Source organism: Dermacentor albipictus, chromosome 4 (assembly GCF_038994185.2).
Source record: "Dermacentor albipictus isolate Rhodes 1998 colony chromosome 4, USDA_Dalb.pri_finalv2, whole genome shotgun sequence".
Taxonomy (NCBI): domain Eukaryota; kingdom Metazoa; phylum Arthropoda; class Arachnida; order Ixodida; family Ixodidae; genus Dermacentor; species Dermacentor albipictus.
This window is the reverse complement of record NC_091824.1, coordinates 100,312,676-100,336,880: the sequence shown is the minus strand read 5'-3', so window position 1 is coordinate 100,336,880 and position 24,205 is coordinate 100,312,676. Positions and strand designations below refer to the sequence as shown.

Here is a 24,205-nt window from a genome sequence, read left to right as displayed (position 1 = left end):
AAGCTCTTTTTCTGGGGCTTGTGATGCACGGTAGACAGATTATGTGGAAGTAGGTTGCCGTGAACTGCGGTAATTGGTTCTTCACCATCCTCACAGTCATGATTTACGCTTCCCAGAGATTTGTTTATGAAGCTGTGTTCACATTCAGTTGACGGCAACGACTCTAGATTGGAATCAAGTTGCTCTGTTCTACCATCTGGCTGTCTTCTCGATGTAATTCTTGGCACTGAGGTCTGTAGAAAGTTCAGAAGGTCATCAAACGTTCTTGGACCTTTGAGCTGGACATGACTACGGATCTCGATACACAACCCTTGCGTTATCAAAGCTACAACAGCAGAAGACGACAGCTTCGGTTCTGCAGAATACAACAGGCGACGCTTCTCAAGACAGTACTCAAGCAGAGAGCCACCTGTATAACTGAACCGCAGTGCCGCATCCCATCTTTCTACTGCGTTGCCTTCGAAAGCCCCTAAAAAGTTGCTTTTCCACAGTTCCCAACATGTTGTTCCATAATCCATGAGTTGCACGTCATACCATTTTCTGGCTATACCGCCCAAATAGCGGCGCATATGCAAAATCTTTGTGTCGTCGGAGTGCCACAGATTCTTGTCACAGGCGTACTCGAAAAAACACAGCCAGTAGTGTGCATTTTGCGATTTTCCTTCAAAAACATCTGGTTCAACAATACTTCGTGCTGACTGCTCTCGACTAAGCGCTTGGACGAAAGTTCTCATTATTTCGATCTGTTGTATAATGTTCCTTTGCAGTTCCATAACACTCAAGTCTAGGCTCACCTTCCCGGCAGGCGTTTCCTCTTTGAGGGTGCCACGTCGTATGGGTTCCAGAACGAGTTCGCTCAGTGTCTGCAGTTGTAGATTCACTGTCACCGATCCTGTTTGCACGAGGGCTTGGCGGCTGATTGCAGCTTGTTGCAGTACCACGTTGATCAGCGCGGTAGAACTAACTTCAAGAGGAAGGTCCGTCGCTGGCTCACCGTGCACTTGGTATCGGGTGAACACAACAGACTCTGATGACGCCTGGTCGACGAAAAACGTCACCCGCATCGCTGGTCTTCGAAAACTGTCGGCTGTGCCAAAATGTAGCGTTCCTAACTAGAACGGCAACAGAAATTACATAATCTAAGTGAGACGGGTGTCGTCCGCCATTTTATTCCAACTTCTTCCTTCTCACTTCTCTCCTAGCACCTTCCTTCGTCTTCTTTCATGCGTCCAGCGCAGACCGCTTCAATAATTTTTTAATTGGATAAAGTAAAAGTGAGTGCATTGGTTAATAATAATTTCTTTAGCTGGTTCTTAAAGACGTTTCGACTAATTTGAAAGTCCAAATCTCTTTCGAGTTTGTTAAGAAGCGAGGTTATTTGAAATATCATGAATTGTTTTCCATAGTTAGTCCGTGTTATTGGCATGTGTCGTTTTTGTTCTCTAAAGTAGCAAAATGTAAGATGATTTACGAATGTTGCCATTTGTGTATATTTTTTCATAATGCACAAATTCTAGTAGCTTGTAATAAAATATTTGGTCAGCTCTTAACACATAATGTTTTAAATATAAAGGTGGTGTTCTGCAATTCCATGGGCTCCCTTTATAGCGTTTATAGCTGCGAAATTCTCCTTTTTGCAAAAGCAAAATTTCGTCATACTTACCATGTGTTGTTGTTCCCCGTACTAAGTTTCCATAACATAATTTCTACAAGTTACATCCAGATGATAAAACCAGATTAGATACAACGTCACGTTTGGAAAGGAAGCTACGTATGTTAGAATGTATTGCTCAAATAGTACTGTTAGGGCGGGTTGTCGTTATCGAACGGTGTGTGGGATGACGGTGATGCCACGATTGCTATTGGATTTCTTTTACATATTTTATAGTTTCGTCGTACATGTACTTAGCAGATCCTATAAACAGAGTTTTGTAGCGTAATGAAAATGCAGGTGACTTGGTCCTCGCAAAAGCCAAAAGATGTTTCCGGGCATTTTGCACAGTACGACAGTAGTCTTCGCGAATGCTATAGTTAGTCCCTTTCAACTGGCGGCCGTTAGACAGAATTTTTTCTTTTGTTTTATAAAAAAGAATTTTACGATTATAGGACGGTTTCGGTTATCGGAATGGCGGCCGAGACGATGCGCACGTTCAATCTCCTCAGGATTCGCGGTCATGCTTAATTGGTCTGCGCAAAGCCGAACGATTTTTTCCTCTTCCTAAGCGGTGGATTTAGATACTCTTGGGTCGGGGATACCGAAGAAGATGAGGTTGTTGCGGCGGGCTCGGTTTTTCTGCGTCATCGATGCGTGCTTCTATATCGGGGAATGCCCGTGCCGTCACGGCCGCAGAAGTCTGAAAAGTTTCAACCTGCTGCTGCAGGTCCTCCATGTGTTGACAGTGGCTCTCGACGGCATGCATTCTTCTGTTTAGTTCGGAAATCAAATTGTTAGTCTCGACTAGTTAGCTTTTTAAACCTTTAATCTCGTTAATTAACTGCGATTGCCCAGTGGACAGCTTCTTTAGTTCAGTTTGTATAGCGTTAGAGTCCGGACTGGGGTTAGTTTCTATGTCGCCCGACAGTAGCAGTAAAGAGTGCGAGACGCGAATACAATTCATTGCGATGGAAAACAGACACTGGGGGCTCGGCAGCAGTACCAAAACATGGTCGCTTGATTTCTTAGCGTAAAGACTATAACACTGACTAACCTGCCTATTAAACAGCAGCGGTTTAGTGGACTGTATCATGGCACAGCCACCGAGCCCACAGGTTGGCGCGTGACGGCGTTGGACTTTTATAGGTGATCTGCCAGATGTTGCTGACGCAGGCAGCTCCCAGGTGGTATGGCTGATGACGCTCGTCACAGGCGGCGCTAGTAGAAGCGTAGGGGGTGGGGGGTAGCGTGACTTGGCGATAGACAGCAGGGGCACGGCCAAGAAACGGTTCCAGGCAGTTTGAAGTTGCGTGTTGGACAGCCGAGATGGTAGCGGGCAGAGCTGCGCCGATCAGTGCGATGATGAGCACCTGCATATTAAACAGCAGCAGTTTAGTGGACTGTATCGTAGCCCAGCCACCGAGCCACCGAGTAACGCAGTGCGTAATACACAGATTTCATTAGCCACACAGGGAAGACAGCGGCCGCTTTGTATAAACACCCTACACCATTTGCAAGCTCTATTGCTAAACTGTTGATATGAGCACTCCAAGATAGACAGACGCATGCAAGTGGGGTCGCTAGCGCATCCTGTGCTCTTGCACAAGATGTTCCCAACAGAGCATGACACTTCATGCCCGTTTTGCAGACTATCAAAAGGCACTCTAGCACACATCCTTGCAGAGTGCGCTAAGATCAAGAACCCCCACCCTCCCCAGCCCCAACCCCCCGAGCGATGGGAGACCTTGTTGCCCAGCCCCGACCTACCGACCCAGCTCGCGCTGGCGGCTAGGGGCCACGAGCTGCTGGACACATATGGGACCCGAGAAGAAGGTTCCACCCCATCTGGTGCCAGCCCGCACCAATTTTTACTAAGAGCTCAGTATAAAAGTTGATTCTCTCTCTCTCTCTCTCAATATTATACCAAAAATGTTTCTGTATAGATTATAATAATAGACTCCCCGTCAAATGTATATTTCAACTCGTTTATCATTTTATGAACTGCATGGAATATGATGTATGTGGTATTTTTTGTATCTAGTTGCATTTGCTTAACCCTTAGCCAGCATGAAAGAGCTGACAGATAATTGTTTACATTTGTTTCGAGTGTTTGTAGTTTTTTTAAGCGAACAACACGTTTCTTTCTTCTGCAAACATGACTAATTCAGGAAAATCAGCAATATTTACTAGATCATTTAGGTAAATCAAAACAAAAGTGGCCCTGGAATCGATACCTGTGGGGCACCTTGTGTTAACACTTGTTTGGAGGAAAGTATATTATTTAACTTAACTACTTGAAAACGACCTCTTAAATAATTATTTGCTAGTTTTAACCTCGTCTGCCTTGTGCTATACGCTGACCATTCTTAAGCAATATTTCATGATGAATGCAGTTAAAAGCATTTTTAATGTATAACAACAAACCAAGCATATATTTTCTATTTTCAATAGTTGTGATTATTTTGTCAATAATGAACGTCAAAGCTTGCTCCGTTGATCTATTCCTCTGAAAGCCATACTCACACTTCGTTAATATGTTGTGCTTTTTTATGAATGATATTAGTCTACTGTGTATGATGCTTTCGAAAACGTTGGATATAGTGTGTAGGACTGACATCGGTCGATAATTTGTCAGCATATCCCTTCTACCGCTTTTCTGGATGGGTGTAACTGTTGCTATCTTTAAAGCTTGTGGATAGATAGCCGTTCTCAGAGCAAGGATAATTATGTGCACAAGAACATTACATATTACTGGTGACACAAACCTAATTTCTGCGGCGCCTATGTTATTGATACCAGCTGTTGCCACATTGTTCTTTAATTTCTCAATGGGTCTTGCGATTTCTATGGGGCCAATCGGTTTTATGAAAAGAGAAGATTTTATCGGAACAATATGCACTGCAGAATTGATACATGTATCTTCATTTTCAACTTGATATACGCCTGAGCTGATAAAAAAGTCATTCATACCCTCCGCCAAAGCCTGATCGCTTAGAATTGAACCACCTGAAGCAGTTATGGTGAACTCATACTATTTTTGTTTGCTGTTGCCGATCAGGGTGTTAAGAACCTCCTATACCTTTTTACGATTGTCTGGTATATTTTGCACAAATGTTTTGGAAATATTCTCGTTTTGATCTTTTCAGATCGGAATTCAGAGTGTTTCTGTAGTTTTCGTACTCGACAAATAGGTCTCGATTTCGTGACTGAAGGAATGAATAATACAACGAGTTCTTTTCTTTATTTCGCTTACGAAGTGCGGAGTTCACCCAGGGCTTTCGGTACTTTTTGGTCTTACGGTTATGTATCCGCTGTAATGGGCAAGCTTCATGATATTTTTCCTTTAATAACTGGAAAAATAACTCACACGCTTTATCAGCATTTTTTTTTCGTTATGAATAGTTTTCCAATCAATATTGTTTACAGTTTGAAAGAATGGTTTTCTTGCGGCGTCTTCCATACGTCTTTTAAAACGTATTTGTTTGTGGAGTTGACCAGTATCCGGACAGGTGACGCAAAGTATCGATAAATGGCCTCTTATATCGTGTGTGAATATCCCACTATTTAGGTCATTCTTGTTTTGATTTGAGATGCAGATGTCGAGCTGTCTAGCGGTAGTTGTAGTTATTCTAGTGAGCGAGTTGATGGTTATTTGTGCAACCGTAAGCAGACAATAACATCACCATTTCTCTGGCCCATGAACCTCTGGACATCATGTCTATATTGATGTCACCCATAATTAAAAGTGCATAGCTCGGCGAAAAACGGGAGCGTAGATTCCTCAAGAAACATATAAAATGACTTTTTCTTCCCATAGGCCTTCTATATATGACTACAGTAATTGTCATTTTTTTCCAGTTCGCAATGCTAGGCATTCAACATCTCATTAATAACACAGTAATCTTCTAGTTCCCCATGAGCAAATGTTTATTTGAAATACGTTGGAACTCCGCCTCCTTTATTATTAACACGATAGAAATCTTTTGAATTATATCGTGAAATGTGAGGCAGTTCATCATATTTAGTGATCCATGTGTCAGAGAACAACATATAATGTTAACAAATAATGACTCAAGAAAAGTAGTTATGTCATCTACCTTGCTTCTTATGCTTCTTGTGTTCATGTGTAATGGAGCAAATGTTTTATCAACAGTAGAAAATTTTGAAGTCATAGCTGGTAAACTAATCAGTACTGTTATTTGAAACGTGATTCTGAACAAAGCTCCATCTCTGAAGATAGATATCAAGATGTGATATAGTTAAGACCCCTTAAGACCTCGCAATGCAGACTACAGGCGACTCCTCATTTCTGCGTGCCAACACCCGTTCACTGTAAGTTCAAACGTACTACCACCTAGCTTTCTCCTTATTTTTTAATTGTGGCTGAGAGCAATGCCCTATTGCACTGTGTAAGGTGGTCAGCGGGAAGGAAAGCCAATCTATGTAAACGAAGAAGGATCGCGGTGTCTAGCCTTTTTTCCCTGCATTTCGTGAACAGGGCATTGCGCATGTCTCTTCTTACAAAACGAACGCTAATGTTTTGGATGCCAGGCTTCGGGGTGTGGATCCAATAACATGTGTCGATGTCTGCAAAGTCGATCTTTTCGCCAATATTTTCGCCTGTCTTCTGTGTGACCATTACTGGGTCGACTCCGGAAGGTGTTCTTTTAACTTCCAAGGTATTTAGGCGCATGTATTGCTCCACATGCTTGAACCGTTGCGATAGCTGTCTATTTTCTTCATTTAATTCCATGTTGTTTTTTGTGAGATCATTCGTTTCCGCTCTCAGTTGCTTGGTCTCATCTGCCAAATCTCTTACGTCTTTGCACACGTCAGTGCAAAAAGATACACTGTCCCTCAGCTTGCGAATTTCCACTCTAAAGTCACGTTTAAAGTTTGCAAAGGCCCTTATCAACTCGCGGATGCCTTTCGCATCAGTCGATTCTTTTTCGCGGCTTTTACTGCTACCTTTACCAGCTGATGCTTTCCCCATTCCCCCCAAAAAAAGAGAACAGAAAAATAAAGACTCTGCTGTGTTTGGCAGCCGTCCACCACAAAGAAGCACCCTTTCAACTCAAATCGATTTACAGCAAAATTTTTTACCTGCAAAAATGCAATGTTAGGTGCTTGTCGGTAGTGCATTGCCGCCGAACTGAGCTTGAGTCCGATTGCAGTTTGCTTTTATATTCGGAGTGTATAACTGAACGATAAAAAAGAGCACATTATTCACCAACAATCTTGTGATTTTCTTCCCTGAAGTCACGGTAATGCTGATGTGCTCTTATGTGGGAAGAGGTTGCTGATTAAGCTGTACGTACTTTACAGCAATAGTGTACGCAGCACAATTTCCGTTTCGTCTTTTTTATTCTGCGTGCCAGCAACCGTCCAGGTAGGATTGGAGGTGTCAGCATCATTGCTTAGATTACAAATACGAAAACCACGACCTCGCGGTAGACTTAAAGAAGAACGGTGAGCAAATAGGGAAATGCCGCTTATGGTTCCTCACAATGCTATTCTCTCCAAAAGGTAACGTCTGTCATCGTAGATTCTATTACCTGGGTGAACGAACAAGTAGCTAACGTAAAAAGCGTATATTTATACTGATTTGGGCAATATGTAATGAAATCACTGCTAAGCAGTACTGTTTGGTCACTTTGATAAAATTGGGCAGTGAAACAAGCGAATAATTTTCTAAGTAATGTTTGCTGGGAGCTTGTTTCGTGGTAGCAATGAAAAAAAAACTGTGTGTCATTCAGAATTCCACCGCTAAGAATGCGGAGATAAACCAACAAATGTACGTTTAAGCTATACTGTGAAGCCCACAATGCTGGGAAAAGTTAACAAAGTCATGTTTTGCGAAATGACTTCTTTTTATCTAATACGCATTTTTTTTTAGCATCGATCGAGGAATGTATCGGATACTTAACTTGCCTACTAGATAAAAATACCACATCCGCAGCTAAAGAAGGTCGACCGAAACACAAATGTTCCTAAACAGCAGAAACTTTCCTTAATAATGCTTTTATGCGCAAATAAAAAAAATTGGTTTTAAAATCTTTAACGGTCACCCTTGGGGGCCACGCAGTGCGGATGCATGGAGTTGAGAAGACCACATAAAGTGCGCACCTTGAATTCCGTCACGAAGAATAGACTGAAAACACGAGTAGTGAGAAAATCGAATGCCCGCGTCTGTGCGGAGAATCAGTGCCGCTGAATTCTGCACTGACTGCATTGCGAACGCGAGTGTCAGCTGATGAACAAAAAAGCGAGAAAATCCTGTCGACGTAGGAGCTATAGGAAACCCCATTGTTGAAAAGAAACACAGGAAGAATGGAGGAAAGAAATGCGATACAATAATAAAATAGGATAGTAAAATGTATTGGTTGCCTGCAGATGCAATGGCAAGACGCCGGACATGACCACAGCACCCCTCCGGTGAATGTTTTTTTTGGGGGGGCATCGTGTAAACTTAGAGACCGTGATAATGGACTATACTGAAAGCCTCCCGCAAATGCATCGAACACATTCTCCATGGTCTCCCGCGGGGCTTTTCTTCTCAGATTCTGCCCTGTTATGCTCTCAATGTGGCGTTTTCCTTTGTTTTTTTGTTTTATCCCGCTGTCTCTGTATACATTCAGTGCTGCGTACCATCTATAACTGCTGTCTTCCTTCGGAAAACTGGCACGACAATCAGGCCTGGCCGCGGAAAGCTGTGAAAAGGCTGCATAAGGGCGCTGCCATTGTGGCATACACTCTGTCCTTTGCCAGAATACAACACTGTAGAAGAAAAGCGAACCTCAGATTCCTCAGTCTTTTGCCAGTTTACTATCATCCTATTTCAGTTACGTTGCTCTTTCGAATATGCATTAAGAAAGAAAGTAGTAGTAGCAGGTTACGGTTGAGGAGCACGATCACTTTTCTTGCAGCTCAGATACACCAGCAGTCATAAAGTGCATTTCCGGATTAGGATACAGAATTAACAGGAAAGAATAAACTACTAACTCCATAGTGCTTGCGGCAGACAGCTGTGCATTGAGGTATATCGATAACGGCAGATTGACTTTAGGGACATTGTATATGGACGCTCTGCACGCAGCATCGTATAATTAGCATTAATACGTGAGGGAATAGTCGTCAGGTTGAACACGTAAACTGGTGGCTCAGCCGCCCGTAAAACTAGGAGCGAAACAGAGGGAGGTAGACATCGTTGCTTGCCTACCTGCAGCCCTGGTGTGTTGCCGAAATCCCCCAGTAATGCGATTACGTCATTAGACCAGGTCACTGTCTCGTAAAAAAACACGCGTGATTATTTTGATACCGGTGATTACACTTATAACAAAAGAAAAAAACAAATAAATAGGCCACAGAAGCTGGCGCAACGACGCAGGGCGCTCCCGTGGAAGCCGATTAAAATGGAGGGAGTACATCGCCTGGTGACGCCACGCCCCAGCGACTCTATCAGCCCTTGCACTTGCACAGCGCTTAGTCGTAAAACGGGTGACTAGTCACATTAAACAAGGTGGACAGAGGTAGGATGCGATCAACGGCTGTAAAAGAAGCTAATGAATGCGGCTTACAAGCGATTATTAAACACAACCTTGCAGCGAGATCGAAATTGGCTGCAGAAAGACTGGCCGCCTTCCGACTTAACCTTAAACGCTTTATAGCGTTCCCCTTGAGCCATGTTGCTTGTTGCTGTTGTCCGCTGTTACGCTCCCTTCCCTTATTTGCACATCGGTTGACTGTATGAGTATGTCGAGCACTTGTCAGCGTATCGCTGTTCTCTCTATATAATACAGAAGCGGAGTATAAATTTGCCACGCCGATTTGGGTGTCAGCGGTGCACGCAAGAAACTAAGCAGAAGAGTGCGTTACAGGCCGATGATCTGAAGAAGAGACGTCGCTTTTTTGACGCGTTAAAAGGATAGATCACTTTCTTTACTCCGTGTTCTGAATCCCATTTCCGAGCAGAGGATAAAAATATTTGAATGTGCTTTACCATTAATGAGATCGGCCTTATAGGGATAAAGTTTTGTGAGCCACACTGTCGACGTGAAGTTTAACGACTCCTACAGCCATCGTCACGTCCTTCGCATGCTTGTGCTCATGAAGAACAGTTTAAAAAGAAGAAAGCCGGGACAGGTCAGCGATGCCTAAGAAGACAGACGCTAAGCGCAGTTCGTATAGCTTCGTGTCTCTCTAGCTACTATGCATGCTGCATTAAAATCTATATTCCAGTTCTGGAAACCCTGAGTTGAACAATACGACTTGCTTTTTACTGCACATTCTTTGGATGTCCGGGGAGGTACTCCCTAACGCATCAATCCTCTTTTCATGGTTCAAACTTTGCGATAACTTTGGCGAATCATGCACTGTTGCAGAGGTCGATCGAAATAAAGAAAATTGCCTTGGGAGTCTTTTCGTTCGCCTTGCGGTAGTGTCATTATTAGGGGTTCTAGAGTGTTCCTTTTTTTCAGTGGCTTCATACTCGTATCGACAGGAAAAATAGAGGTTCAATATGCCATGAAAAAAAAAAAGACTGAACAGATAAAAAGGCAATTAAGATGGCGTGTATGTGTGTGTGTTTTGTTGCCGTTGGGAGTTGCATCCTAGAGGGTGTCTTGCGCTTATGAAATCGTGGCGGATATCTGTAAATGCATGTTCCTCAACATTGCTGTAAAAGCGAATTTGGCAGCTAGGATTAGTGCTCATTACTTGCGTACAGCGGAAAGTGCTCAGTTTTTGTTCATACTACTCAACAAGGTCCGAAATGTTTTTTTACACGTTTCAGCAGAAATGCATCTGTATTGCTGTCGGGTATTGCGATCAGAAATATTTTTAATGACTTATCATTCAGATGCACGAAACACAAGTTCCTCCCTTGTGTCGTGAAATTCGCAACCGGAAAGGTTAAACGTCACCTTTCCCCATAACTGACTCTGACGTGGATTCCCAGGTCCCGGACTCGCATATTAAACTTCGTTTATTATTTGTAAGTTTACCTTCTACAAGTCGAGGAAGCAAGGGTCTATGGCCAGAAAAAAGAGACTTGTTTGTGCAAACACCTTCTTTCTTTCTCGCTTAGCGTACGTGACTATAATTCGAACGACGCCCGCATTCCCGTTGAACCCGTAGAACCCTCTAAGGCGCAGGTTAGCTGAATAACGCTTAACAAATAGGAATAAAAATGCGGGGAAGCCAATGAAACATAAAAATCAAAAATTTATAAAACGTTTCATCAGATCAGGTAGTGTTGCTTTGCACGAAGCTCAGAAGCACGTAATTTCATTCGTTCCAGTTCACATCATCGGAACGTGCTCGTTGTGTATCGCATGATGCTCTCTCTCATATTTCATATCTCCCATTCTTGTACTACCATGTTGCTTTCTCTTTGCTCAAGCCAGAATACTTATCCACGGGAAGACCTCATCGGCGAGACAGCATCGTTAGACAGGTGTTCCATTGTGTCGACAAGCATGCCAAGCACACGTAAGGTTCGATACTCTAGGCCCTTTTACGGGAGTCATTCAGGTGACACTTCGGCGAAAGTGGTGCTCCGCTGCTTGACTGACCAAACGCATTTGGGCACCACTAGGCCTCTACATCCGCAAGGCTGTAACACCAGCAAAGACGATTGGAGTTTCATTATATTTACTTTAATGATTGTTTCCGTCTCCCTCCTCTCTATCTCAATACTAAAGTCACGTTACTTCTACTACTAACCCTACTTGCCACACGTGATCCCCGTGACAGTGCGCGTAGAACAAGAGATAGCTTAGCGCACCACGCTTTTCAAGAGTGTGCCCGTCATCGCATTCGCTCACGCTCCTTTCTGCACCATCGAGCCTTTAGCCCACCTTCTTTGCGGGGCTGGCTACTTTGTGTTTCCTTTTTTTGTGTTTCCTGTTTGTGCCACAGAACGCTACCGACAACCTGCGCGTCCTCAACAGGCAAGCACTCTCCGTGTATCTAGAAAACACCGTGCCAAATGAAATCAGGGATGTTAGGATAAATACTCGACGAAACATCCTGGCAATCGATGTGATGAACCCGAGTGCACTGACCATACTACAACATGTAACGCAGCTGGGAAACATCAAGGTCCGATCCATCGTGCCAACGAATGGTGCCACAATAACTGGAGTCATCTATGACATTGACAATGAAATATCTAATGCAGACCTCCCAATTCTCATAAAACCAGTGAGCGAACACAACGTGATTGTGCATGTTGGTCGCCTCGGCAACACACGTTGTGTGAAGATAACCTTCAAAGGCGACTGCCTTCCACCCTACGTGAAGGTCGGCCACTTTCGCCATCAGGTTCGACCATTTATTCCAAGACCAATGCAATGCTTCAATTGTCAGAAGATTGGACATGTGAAGGGTGTTTGCAGAAATTCAGCCGTGTGCCCTCGATGTGCCGAACCCCACTCAGAAGACAACTGCAGCGCAACCACGTTCAAGTGTCCAAACTGTCAAGGTGATCACTGCGCCTCTTCCAAAGACTGTCCCCAGATCAAGAAAGAGTTCACCATTCTTAAGCAAATGGTGAGAGACAACTCTACCCACAAAGAGGCCGCTGTGAAAGTACGGCGAAGACGACGTCACCGACGAGGGTCTTCACGGCGGAAAACATCAAGCTTTCAGGAAAAGTCCCCTAGTCAAGCATCATCATCAGCGGACGTTTCCAGCACTCCGAACACCAATGTTGGAAGGGAGCAAACTGCCAGATCTCTCTCCACAAAGGAATGGCCGCCACTTCCGCGTACACGACCGCCAGAAGAGCCGCAGAAAAAGCCGCCCCCAGTACAGCAAGGTGCTGTATCCGAGGAGTCGCGGAAAACAGATGAGCAAGTGATATCACTTATTAGGCCTTTAATGAATGCCATTCGCGTGCTGCTAAGCAACATGCACACACCGTCTGCCAGAAGTGCGCTTCAAGTACTGGACGCTCTGAGTCCGGTGCTTGCAACCCTTGAGTAGATCATGGCTCCACAGCCACGGTCTTTTAGGGAAGAGGTCCGACAAGCAGCTATTTTTCAGTGGAATGCCCGCGGACTCAGAGAGCGCCTTTCGGATTTCCGTCGCTTCGTGTTCGCCAATATGTTTCCCATTATCGTCATTTGCGAGCCGAACGTTTCGAACAAAATCAGGCTTTCTGGATATGAATCATTTATGTCGTCAGCTGTTTATGAAAACAGTAAGGTTTTGGTGTTCATTCGCCGTGACCTCACCTACACTCATCAGCCTGTACCACCTCATGACAGTAATCAATATATATGCCTAAACGTAAGGAAAAAGAATCTGGCCTTCACTTTTGTAGGCGCCTACCTATCTCCGTCAAGTCGATTTGATAACAAAAGACTACGAGACATCCTTTCCTCAACTTCCAATCCCTGGGTCATCACTGGAGATTTCAACGCCCATCATACACTCTGGGGAAGTCCGATCATCAACGCAAGAGGCAGAGCTCTGGCAGCTTTCGCCTCCAGTAATGAACTTTGGCTGCTGAATGATGGAAGTCCTACGTTCTTACGTGGCTCCACGTACAGCAGCTGTCTTGACTTGGCTTTCGTCTCACGAAGCCTAGTCAGACGTGCAGGGTGGTTTGCGGACATAGAGACACACGGAAGCGACCATATCCCCACGTACATCAAGCTCAGAGGATTGACCGCTTCCAAAATACGGGATACGATCCAAAGAGTGGACTGGCCTAAATTTCAGTCTATTATGGAAGAACACTGCGACGCCAATCCATCTTTCGACTTGGAAGAGGCAATCAAGAGCGTGGTGCAAGACACTATGCGTACTCTAACATGCTCCTCGAAACTTAATGATTATGATGTGGAACTAGAACGACTTCGAGCAATCCGACGACGTGCTGAACGAAGATACCGACGTACGAAAACAATGGACGATCTACGGACCGCCAGGCGCACGCAAAAGAAGATACAGCGCCGGTTAGACAAGCTCGAATCGCAACGTTGGGCTGGCTTCTGTGAGTCGCTAGATCCACGCAAGCCTTTATCGCAACTATGGAGAACAGTGCGCGGACTGCGGACACTTCCCGTACAGCGATTCCCATTCAAGGCACTTGCCCTCTCTCAAAAGAGATCGGAGATTGACGTGGCAGAGGATTTCTGCGCCAGATTATCCGGCCAACTCACAGCTACCAACATTCTATCGCCTTCGAGCAGCTGTCCGCCACCACGTGATCACCGGTTGGATCTACCATTCTCGATCCACGAACTTAAGGCAGCATTAGCTTTGTGTAGCCGCACATCAGCGCCAGGACCCGACGGAATTTCCTACCGAGCTTTGTGTCACCTGGGGGAGCGAGCGAGAGGGGCTCTTCTTGAGGTGTACAATGAATCTTGGAGAAATGGCACGCTACCAACAACATGGAAGACAAGTCGCCTTGTTCCACTGCTGAAGCCTGGCAAGTCGCCGTTGGAGCTCTCCTCATATCGCCCGATCGCTTTGGCGAGCTGTGTGGGCAAAGTAATGGAGAGGATGATCCTAGGACGCCTGGAGTGGTACTTGGAGTACCACAACACCTACCCAGATGCCATGGCGGGCTTCCGACGCGGTCGATCATCGATCGATAACGTCGTCGACCTGGTGACCTACCTTCAACATGAGAAACGCCGTAAGCGTCTCTGCGCATCCTTATTCCTCGACGTTAAAGGGGCGTATGACAACATTACGCATGAAGCCATCCTCTCTGCTCTCGCAGAGGTAGGAGTGGGTGGTCGGATGTTTCAATGGATACGGAGCTATCTATCCATGCGATCCTTCTTTGTAAGCACCGAGGAAGGCCATACTTCTCTACATTATAGCTACCGCGGCGTCCCCCAGGGCGGTGTACTTAGCCCCGTGTTATTCAATCTAACACTAATTGCTCTCCATGAGGACGTGCCAACCACAGTCAGGCTATGACGCGGATGACATCTCCATATGGACATCTGCAGTAACACGCTTACAGCTGCGAGCGAGAATTCAGAAAGCCGCGACACAAACTGCTATCTACCTCCGTAATCGAGGCCTGGAAATTTCCTCCGAGAAATGCGCACTAGTGCCATTTACGCGCAAACCCATGGCAAACTACAGTGTAATGATAAATGGCCAAATAATACGGCGGGTCCGATCGTACAAGTTTCTAGGTGTCATAATCGACAGGGACTTGTCATGGAGCCCACACATATCTTACGTGAAAAAACGGTTGACAGGCATCTGCCACCTGTTCAAGTTTTTCGCTGGCAAGACCTGGGGAATGTCGCCTAGTGCCATGTTACAACTGTACAGGGTGCTTTTTCTGGGATTTCTGCGATACAGCTTGCCAGCAAAAACAACACAGGCAAAACGAATCTACGCACAATACAAAGTCTTCAGGGTCAAGTGCTCCGGATCTGTCTAGGCCTGCCTCAGAGTGCTTCAACAGTGGCTACGATAGCAATCGCTAGAGACCACCTTGTCAAGACCCATATTGAAATTGAAGTACTCAGGACCCATATAAGGCATCTAGCCAGGACTCCTCGTCACCATTTAGCCTCTCTACCAGTGGACAGGCCACACACATCTTTCAGCCAAACGATAACTGCATATGATGAATCATTGCCAGCTTGTTTCACTCCGGCTGCGAGACCTTCGATCCCTCCATGGTGCCTCGCTCAGCCAAAAATCAACCTCGCAATACCTGGTATCTCGAAAAAAGCTGATCTGTCATCACCAGCCCTTAGACAGCTCACGCTACTATATTTGTACGAGAACTACCTTGACTCTATGCATATTTACACTGATGGATCTGTCCTTCCAAGCAGCTCCACGGCGGCAATCGTCATACCAGCGAAAGCTACAACTATCAAATTTAAGACGACCCACGCGACAACATCGACGGCAGCAGAGCTCGCAGCGCTCTTTACTGCTCTTAATCACATTGCTGATGAACCGCCACACAAATGGACAATATTCTGCGATTCGAAGGCGGCACTGCAGTCTCTACTGTCACCTTTACGACGCGGACCGCACGAACAACTAATATTCCGTATTACAGAGACATTACACCATATAAGTGATGCAGGCCACGAAATAACCTTTCAGTGGCTTCCAAGTCACTGCGGGATTGTCGGCAATGAACGGGCGGATCATGCTGCCCGCTCAGCCCATACTGAGGAGCGCCGCGTCCCAATTCCTCTTTCCAGAACTGACGCGGCACGGAAGCTCCGCCTACTTGCTCGGCAGTGCACCGCGTCGCAATGGAATGAGCCACATTTAAGAAATCCGCGACTATACTCACTTGATCCAACATTAAGTCTTCGAGCGCCATCACAGCTTCGCCGTAGAGACGCCACGGTTTTATATCGACTTTGGTTGGGCGTTGCCTTTACTAAAGCCTATGCCTTCCGCATAGGGATGACCGACACCCCAACCTGTGACCACTGCGGCCATGAAGAATCAATTGGCCATATCTTGTGCACCTGCCCGCAGTACAGTCCACAGAGGGCATGCCTCAGCCAGGAACTTGACCAACTGGACGACCAACCGCTATCCGAAAAAAGAATTCTGCAACATCGAAAGGACCTACCGTCACAGAAGAAGGCCGTGCAAGCGCTTTTGCGCTTCTTGCGATCTACCGGCCTGTGTGAACGACTTTAACTGGAACGCCTTTTGTGTGTGTGTCTCCATGTGTGCGCGTGCGTTTTTTTTCCGTTTTTTTTTGCGTTTTCCTCTCTGTCATCTTTCTAACCCCTATCCCCCATCCCCAGTGTAGGGTAGCAAACCGGAGACTCATATCTGGTTAACCTCCCTGCCTTTCCTCTTCATTCTCTCTCTCTCTCTTGTGTTTCCTTCGCGAAGTCCGTGTTCGTGGGCCGTGCCCAGTGGGTCAGATATGGCGCAATCTGGATGGCTTTCGCGAAGAGCGAGTGGCGCTGATCGGTATACGTGTTCTGTGAGGTTGACAGGGCATTTCGACTTAGACTCCTGTAGTACAACATTCACTTTCACCGGCGCCCACGTCTGTGTCGCCTATTATTTGGCCGCCTGTGCGCAAGAGTGCGCTTTATTACCGAGATTGTTGAAACGTTGTAAGGCACCGCATTCAATAGTCGTCAATGGCACACAGTTTTTGTGAAATTTTCTTCTTTGTTTTTCTTAGTTTCAAATAGAATTGCATGCAACACTCATAAGCGACACAACCTATACAATCATGTCCTTACTGCGTACGAAATAGCGTTGAGAAAAGAAAGCAACTCTCTAAAAGTATAGGTTAACATTTATGTTTCTATAGCGCTCGATTGTTTTCCTTCCGGAAGACGTGTTTAGGGTTTTGCTCAGGGTTAAGAACCACGGGAGCGAAATGGTGTGAGTCTGCTTGTTAACTTATTTACGAAAAAATATATTAACACGAGGAACTGGAGCATGTTTCTGCGCTAGTTTTTGCGAACACAGAAATGTGTGTTGAAAGCATTAGCCATACTTTTTATGCATTAGGTAGCGCTGCCATGATATCAAGGCACAAAAGAAATCCTGAACCATGCGTATTGTTCTTGAAGTATTGCAAGAAATGGGAGACTTCAATATAATTTTGTCGTTAAGCTATCGGATTTGTTCGCCTGTAACAAAGTTCTTAAGAAGTCACGTGTGGTGAAGCCGAGTCAGCGTGCTAAAATAGATACCGGAACAGCGATAACGTCGATGTTTGCCGCCGTTTTAATGATCTACGTTCTCGCGATTTGTCAGTGAAGCGAGTGGCTACTCTGCTTACATCATGTTATTACCCGTATCAGCCGGTCGTGAGTGATGGATAAAAGAAAGATTGAGAAGAAAATTGCCAAAAAATAAATTTGTAGGTTGCGGCTGCCGAGTTTTTTTTCTAAATAACACGGCATTATCCGCATAATTAGGTCGAAAGCGGCATTCACACCGAAGTGGTTTTGGGAGGGAAGAGCATGCACAACTCTTTTGCTTAGAGCAGTCTTCGCTGAGGACATATTTCGCTAAATAAAGGATACGGTTTAGTGTTCCAAGCTATGCTCCCGGGCCATACAAAAGAAGCCGTGGTGGGGACTATGTATTGTTATTGCTACATTGGGCTCTGCAGGATTCGCCAAAACTTAACATGTGCACCAGACTTCTTGCTCTTTGTCGCTGGACGCCACGGCAAGGTATTGAATCCAGTGCCTCGGCCAGCAATCTACAAGCTTTCGGTTCGTAAGAACGATTTGACGTTGCAGAGTTGCCTTGAGTTGTAATATGTAGACTATCACTATTGGCTGGTTTCTGTTGTTACCGTGGCGCACGAACTGCTTCGACAATATGGCGCGCCTAGCTTAGCAGCACACCACCACAGCCAATTCGTTACGCGTCTAGCTACAATAATGAATCGTTCACTCGGTTCATCACGACTCCTTGCGAGATCGCACTGTGCTCTACGGGTTCTATGCGTGCCCTGAGATAATGTCCGTTTTTTTTATTGACACACCGATTGAACGTAGTGATCCATCATTACGATCTTAATGCTTGTGTTTGGAGTTTTCCCAGTGCTTTCTTCCGTTTCTGTCATGATGTGGGAAAACTGAAATTAGGCGCCGTGAAAAGATTGTTGGGATCGTTTTTGCAGTTTTTTGCCTCATTCTAAAACACAACTCACCACCTCCCTCACCCCCCCCCCCAAAAACATAAAGAGAAGTAAGAAAGAAAAAAGGAAAAAGAAACTTTTCTGATGAACGGCTGTGTGTCCCTCTTGCTCCCTACACTGGCGAAACCCTTTTCCGACCGGCTACGTCCTGGTGCGTGGGTCATCCGAAACCCACTAAGCATAATCAAGAGACAATGGTTAACAAATCAACATAAAGTCTAAAACCGCAGTAACATAGAAAGCGCTACATTGGGCACCGAGAGAACCACAGGAATCGGTGCGAAAAATGACTGCGCAGCGCACTGTTGATCGCGAACGGGGTTATTATTGCAGGCGAGAATTTGTTTTGCTCACAACAGCCAGCAATGTATTAGAGTGGAACTATTCGCATAGCTTTGTAATGGGTAGAACACAAACAAGAAGAAAAAGCCTTCGCTATTGTATACCGGAGCCTGGCCACCGCAAATACCAAATACGGAAGCCGGCGCTGAATAAAGTTGCCGGCGACGCCTGAAGGGGGCGTCATTTTCCCGCGTCGCTTGCAAGTGATTGAAATTCCAAGCGCTCCTCGAAACTCGCTTGTTGTCGATGAGCGCGACGTATTGAGGACAAAACACGCAAAAAAGAGAGAAAGAAATGAGAACGGGTAGAAGGATGATGGCACTCGTGCCTTGTGCGTAGCAATAACGGGTTACAAGCAACCAATGTTTGGAGAAAGTGCGAATAGAGCAGTGTGGCGAGTCGTCAGTAGTTTTGAAAAACTGCCAAGAGGTTTGCCGAAGCGTTCGTGAAAGGCGAAAATAGAAGAAGAAGCAGGAGGTCAAATGTACATTTCCTGGGACGTCTCGCTTTTCGAATCCGACTTCACGACGTGGTTGTATTGATGACGGGTCGACTTGTCCTGACGTTTCTGTAGCTTTGTTGGGCATTATTTTTCCTTACATTTATATTTTTTCATAGCTCAAGTCATATTTTCGTCCCATCGCCTCAGGGTCTATGTCGTATTTTTCATATTATTCGCTGCGGAGCGTAAACAATTCCTTGCGGCATGTTGTAAGGAACGCGGATCTATATGTCATGTGCAGTGAAGGCAATTGACCTTTGAACTTCCGATACCTTAGACAGAGCAGACACATGAAGCGGTCATCAGTGTGGTCACTGAGCGGTGGCTCGCGAAGCACTAGGGACGAAAGAAAGTATGTTTGTCTTCATTCTTTTTTTGGTAATATTATTGGGCGATCCAGTAAGAATAAAAAAAAAGTTTGTCGACCCCTGTTTCACAATAATCAGTGAAAACACAAACGTGAAAGGCGCATTCTACGAAGCAGTGGCAGATTTGTAGCGCGTTCTTACATACAAGGCCTTAAGTATGCATAGTATTTTATTCAATACCATTTCACTCTAAGGCCAAAGCCGTGACCGCGATACGAAGCACACGACACCGGCGCTCGTCAATAGCACCGAGGAGGCTACGAGAAGTCGTAGGTTTATTCGACGCGACGATGACTGCGCATGTGTTGAAACTACATCGTTAGAGCTCCTGCGGCATCACGCGCGAGCGCCCATACGCGTGTTCAACGATCTGCCGTGGTGGCATAGTAGCTTTGGTGTTGCGCTGGTAAGCCCAAGGTCGCGGTATCAGATGCCGGCTGCGATGACCGCAGTTCTGTGGGAACGAACTGCAAAAACACCCGTGTATCGTGCACTGGGAGCACGTTAAGAAAACGCACAGGGTCAACTAATCCGTAGTCCCTCACTACGGCGTGCCTCATAGTCATATCGTGGCTTTGACACGTAAGAACTACGTTGTATATAAAATTTAATCACGTGTTTGAGGGTGATCGGAAACGCGAAAACTTGTAAGACGCTTAAGCTTCTCCTTTAAGAGCGGAACGCAGTAGCATTCAGAAATTTCCGACAGCTTCTCACGTTTCCCGGCAAATGCAGCGTATGTAACCGCAGTGCTTACCGGGAAACGCTGGTGGCGAAGGCTATGCACGAACGCGAGCTTTCTGGTAGAAACGCAGCCTCTTACGTGGTCCGATCCCTGAAGTAGTCGACAACGGCGCAAAAAAGAAACAAGAATACGTCATTTGCCGGTTTCTGTTATGTTTTTCGCAACTTTAATATTGAAATCTGAGAACATTGAGAAGGCCTCTAAGTTAGAAAACACTTCCAAGCATGTCAGAAAAGCATTTATGCGTTTTATATTTATTTGATTAGGCGTCATGGAAGTTGGGCCCGAGCTAAAGCTTCCTTCGCGCCTCCAGAGCGCCGTAACGAGTCGCGAAAGGTATGAAAATATTGGCCTTAGTGAGGCAGGAGACGAGAATTAGTGACAGGGTTGGAAAAGCTTATGGCACGGTCATAATTAGCACCAGTGTAGTAAAAAATTTACCAGATTGCACTAGAGACTACACTATCCCCGGTATAGGCCTACCTGGTGTCTTGGCCAAATAAAAATAAAGCGCACCATCTAAAGCTGACGCGAACAGAGACGACGTCGACGTACATTCGCCCAACAGAAGAAAGATAAAAAAAAAGCGAATGACAACACTCGAAATGCATATAAGATATAGACATTCTGGAAAACCTCGTAGGCCTGGCAATAGAACGAAGAAAATAATGCCAATAGTGCAAACATATTATGCAGTTAGAACACATTGCACCATCTTTAATGCTACTGTTTATGTACATAATAAATACATATAACATGTACATCGACCTTGTTTTCTTTCGCGTCGACTTTGGCTGATGCACCTTTCTTCTTGTTTAATAAAATATCGGTAGGTTGCAGTTAACAACAAACAAAAATGCTCTGTCAATATCCAGGTCTAGTAGAGGTCCACATTGCCGCATTCATTTGCAGCAACACACAAAGAGACAGAGAGAGCATAGGAAGGGAGGCTAGCCAGAAGCAAATCTCCGGTTAGTAACCCCGTACGTGGGCTGACGTGAGCTGGAGAAAAGGGAGTTAGAAAGAAAGGAAAAGGGGAGAAAATAACACGGGAAGTAAGTGCTATAAACGTTTTCTGAGGCAATATTTAGCAAAAGTATAGACGCTTGCACAATCTGCGAAGTAGAGAAAGCGACAGACATATTGCAGTTTTTCACTGCAGGGCTTCCACTTGAAGCATAAGAAAACTGGGACAGTGCCTTGTCTTGTCGTGTGTCCCAGACAGTGGCGTGTACCCACTGTGTGGGATTGGCCAAAAAGCAGGCGGTTTTCCGTATGGTTAGAAGTAGAGAGAAACTAGATTTGTATAGTGGAGCGTGGGACGATAGTACTGTAATTTAGAAGTGTAATTAAATATTGTTAGGAGTTCCGATAAAATAAGTAAACGTAAAGAAATGAAATAATATAAATTATGGATAATTTTAGAAATTCAGCAAGGTACTCTTTTTGAGTCTGTAATAAAATTATAAACTGCCAGAAAAGCATCCCTGTGGCTGGATCCCAGTGAAGTCGCCCCAAAAGAAAGAATGGTAGGCGAGGTTAGCGAGAGGCCAAGTAAATGAGTAATCTGGTAATGAGTAATCTGGTCCGGTAAACGAGTAATCTAATAGTTTTCTTTGTCTCAGAAAGCGGCGGCATGAGAGAAAGTAACGTTCTATAGTTTCAGGCTCACTGCAAAAAGAACATAGAGGGGACACTGCGAGACCAGACCTGTGTAAGTAAAAATTTAGAGGAGGTATGCGACCTCTCAATTTTGTAAAAGAAATTTCCAACTGCCTTGAAGGACACCAATTAGTATTCCATGGGAAGCCAAGATGGTGGAAATCAGAAGACGGTATTAGCATGGATATTGCAGCATTTTGAGATATAGCGAAATTTCTGTACCTAGCCGCGGTGACATAAGCTGATGTCGGCAAAACAGATATGATAGGGCCGTTCAGGGAAGCTCGTGAGAGTGAATCAACCATTTCATTCCAGTGCAACCCATGATGTTCCGGTACCCAAAGCAAACGTATTTTTCGTAAGTACGGAGGCACCATTGAACGAAATGTTCTTTCAATTGCTGAATTTAAAGATGCAGTTAGTGCTGTACATACAGATAGCGAGTCAGTCACAATAACAGCTAATGGGTTATTTCGGGGCAGTTTTCGTAATGCTAATATATCGCTAATAATTCTGCCTGAAATATAGGTGTGAAGCTGGGAAAGCGAAGGGAGTAAGACCACAGAAGAGATTCAGAGAAGATCCTCACTCCTGCCTTCTCATTGCACAGCACACAGAAGCGTCCGTAGCTATTACATTGTCAGTTGTTAGCTGGCGTAAATGGCCGTTTAAGATATTAATTAAATCTCGCCTTGGTAATAGTTTAGCATGATTTGTAAATATGTCATCGAACTGAATTTTGAGGTCTGGTAAGACGTCATTTGAATCGTGAACATGGTGTAGGGACCCATCCAATTTTTGTAACTGTTCTCGTACGAATATTACCTGAGGACTGTGGAATCTCGACCACGATACTTAGAAAAACTGAGACGGTTCAGTGATAAATATATATTGCGTACGCCTTTTTAAATAGCCATAATTTTTTTTTAAATGTCTGAACCGTAAGTATGCGGAATCTGCAATCTAGGGTGGGTATATGAGCTTCCTGATAAAGAACAACGTTGGCAACAAATCGAGGTAGCCCGAGGCATGACCATAGAGCTTCTCTTTCTAAAAGTATCAGAGGTTTAATATTGTAGGCGGGGCTACCGGAAAATATTGCGCAGCCGAATTCTAATATGGGTCGAATATACAGTGTCTTCTACAACAACGACGACAATGACGACGAGACGATGATGATGACAGTGGTGACAGCAACAATATCAATGACGATGATAACTACAGCAAGGCAAGAGAAATGTCTACGCATTTTATACAAGAAATCTGAATGTGGTGTAATGTTTCACAGTATTGTCACAAAAGGTTGCGAAACTCTAGTTATTTGTAAAGAAAGTTAGCAGTGCATTCATCCCATGGAAACAAATGGAGATGGTAATACGATTAGCAATCATTCCTAAAATGGGTGTGCAATTGGCGATAATATGCTTTATATGTTATGATGTATATTATGATGAATATTGCGATGATTATGAAGATGAAAATAAAAAGACGGAGTTGTGACATGCGCAAGTGCAGAGTATTTAATGAAGAGGTTGATCTGCAAGCTTTAGTTGTTTTGTATACATATATACCTAATGGCACACATCCTGCTGGGACCCAAATTCTCTGGTAAACAAGACAGCAACAAGCAGCAAGTCCTCTTTTTGGGCACACACCCTATTGCCGATGTTGTGTGCTCGGCAAGGCAGCAGCCCACGCATACCTAGTAATACAAGCTAGCAGACATCTTGTGCCACTGAGTAAGTGAAAAGGCTTAGACACGCAAAAACAAAGAAACACGTCGCGAAGTACGCAAGTTAGCAAAATATGTTAATGACGCAAATGAAGAATTACTCTGTGGTTTTGAGTGAAGTTTGATTACGATGCCTACAATCAGCAATATTCTCATGGAAAAGGAGCTCACAGATGCTCATTCTCGTGTTTTTGCTTAGGGCAGCGTCCGTAAAATAGTCGAAAGAAGCGTTGTTAGGAGAAGGGCCTAGTTGTGTGGCAATACCGGTTCCCAGAAAGAGAATAAGTAATACCAACGGCCCAGAATTTTTACTTTATTTTGAGTTTTTATAGCCTACGCAAACTATGACGATTACCCTAATGCTAGTGATTACACGGTACAGCGATCACTGTTGCAATAAATCCAACGGACAGGTTTATCAGCTTGTTTAGCTTCGCATATTTCGGAAACAAATATTATGTAACAGTTGCTGTCGAATGAAATATCCAAAGAAAGTTAAATGCGACCACTAGTAAGAGCTGGAAGCGACCAGATATGAAATTACAATGTCGAACTGCC

General features: G+C 44.7%; 1 long non-coding RNA gene across 2 annotated transcripts in view; it reads right to left on the bottom strand.

Moving 5' to 3' along the window:
* The window catches only part of LOC135904591 (uncharacterized), a 161,074-nt gene that overhangs the window by 5,689 nt on the left and 131,180 nt on the right, over positions 1-24,205 (bottom strand). For both annotated transcript variants that reach the window (XR_010565159.1, XR_011514006.1), the window contains exon 2: positions 2,709-3,024. This is a non-coding gene — a long non-coding RNA (uncharacterized lncRNA). The remainder of the gene's footprint in view (positions 1-2,708; positions 3,025-24,205) is intronic.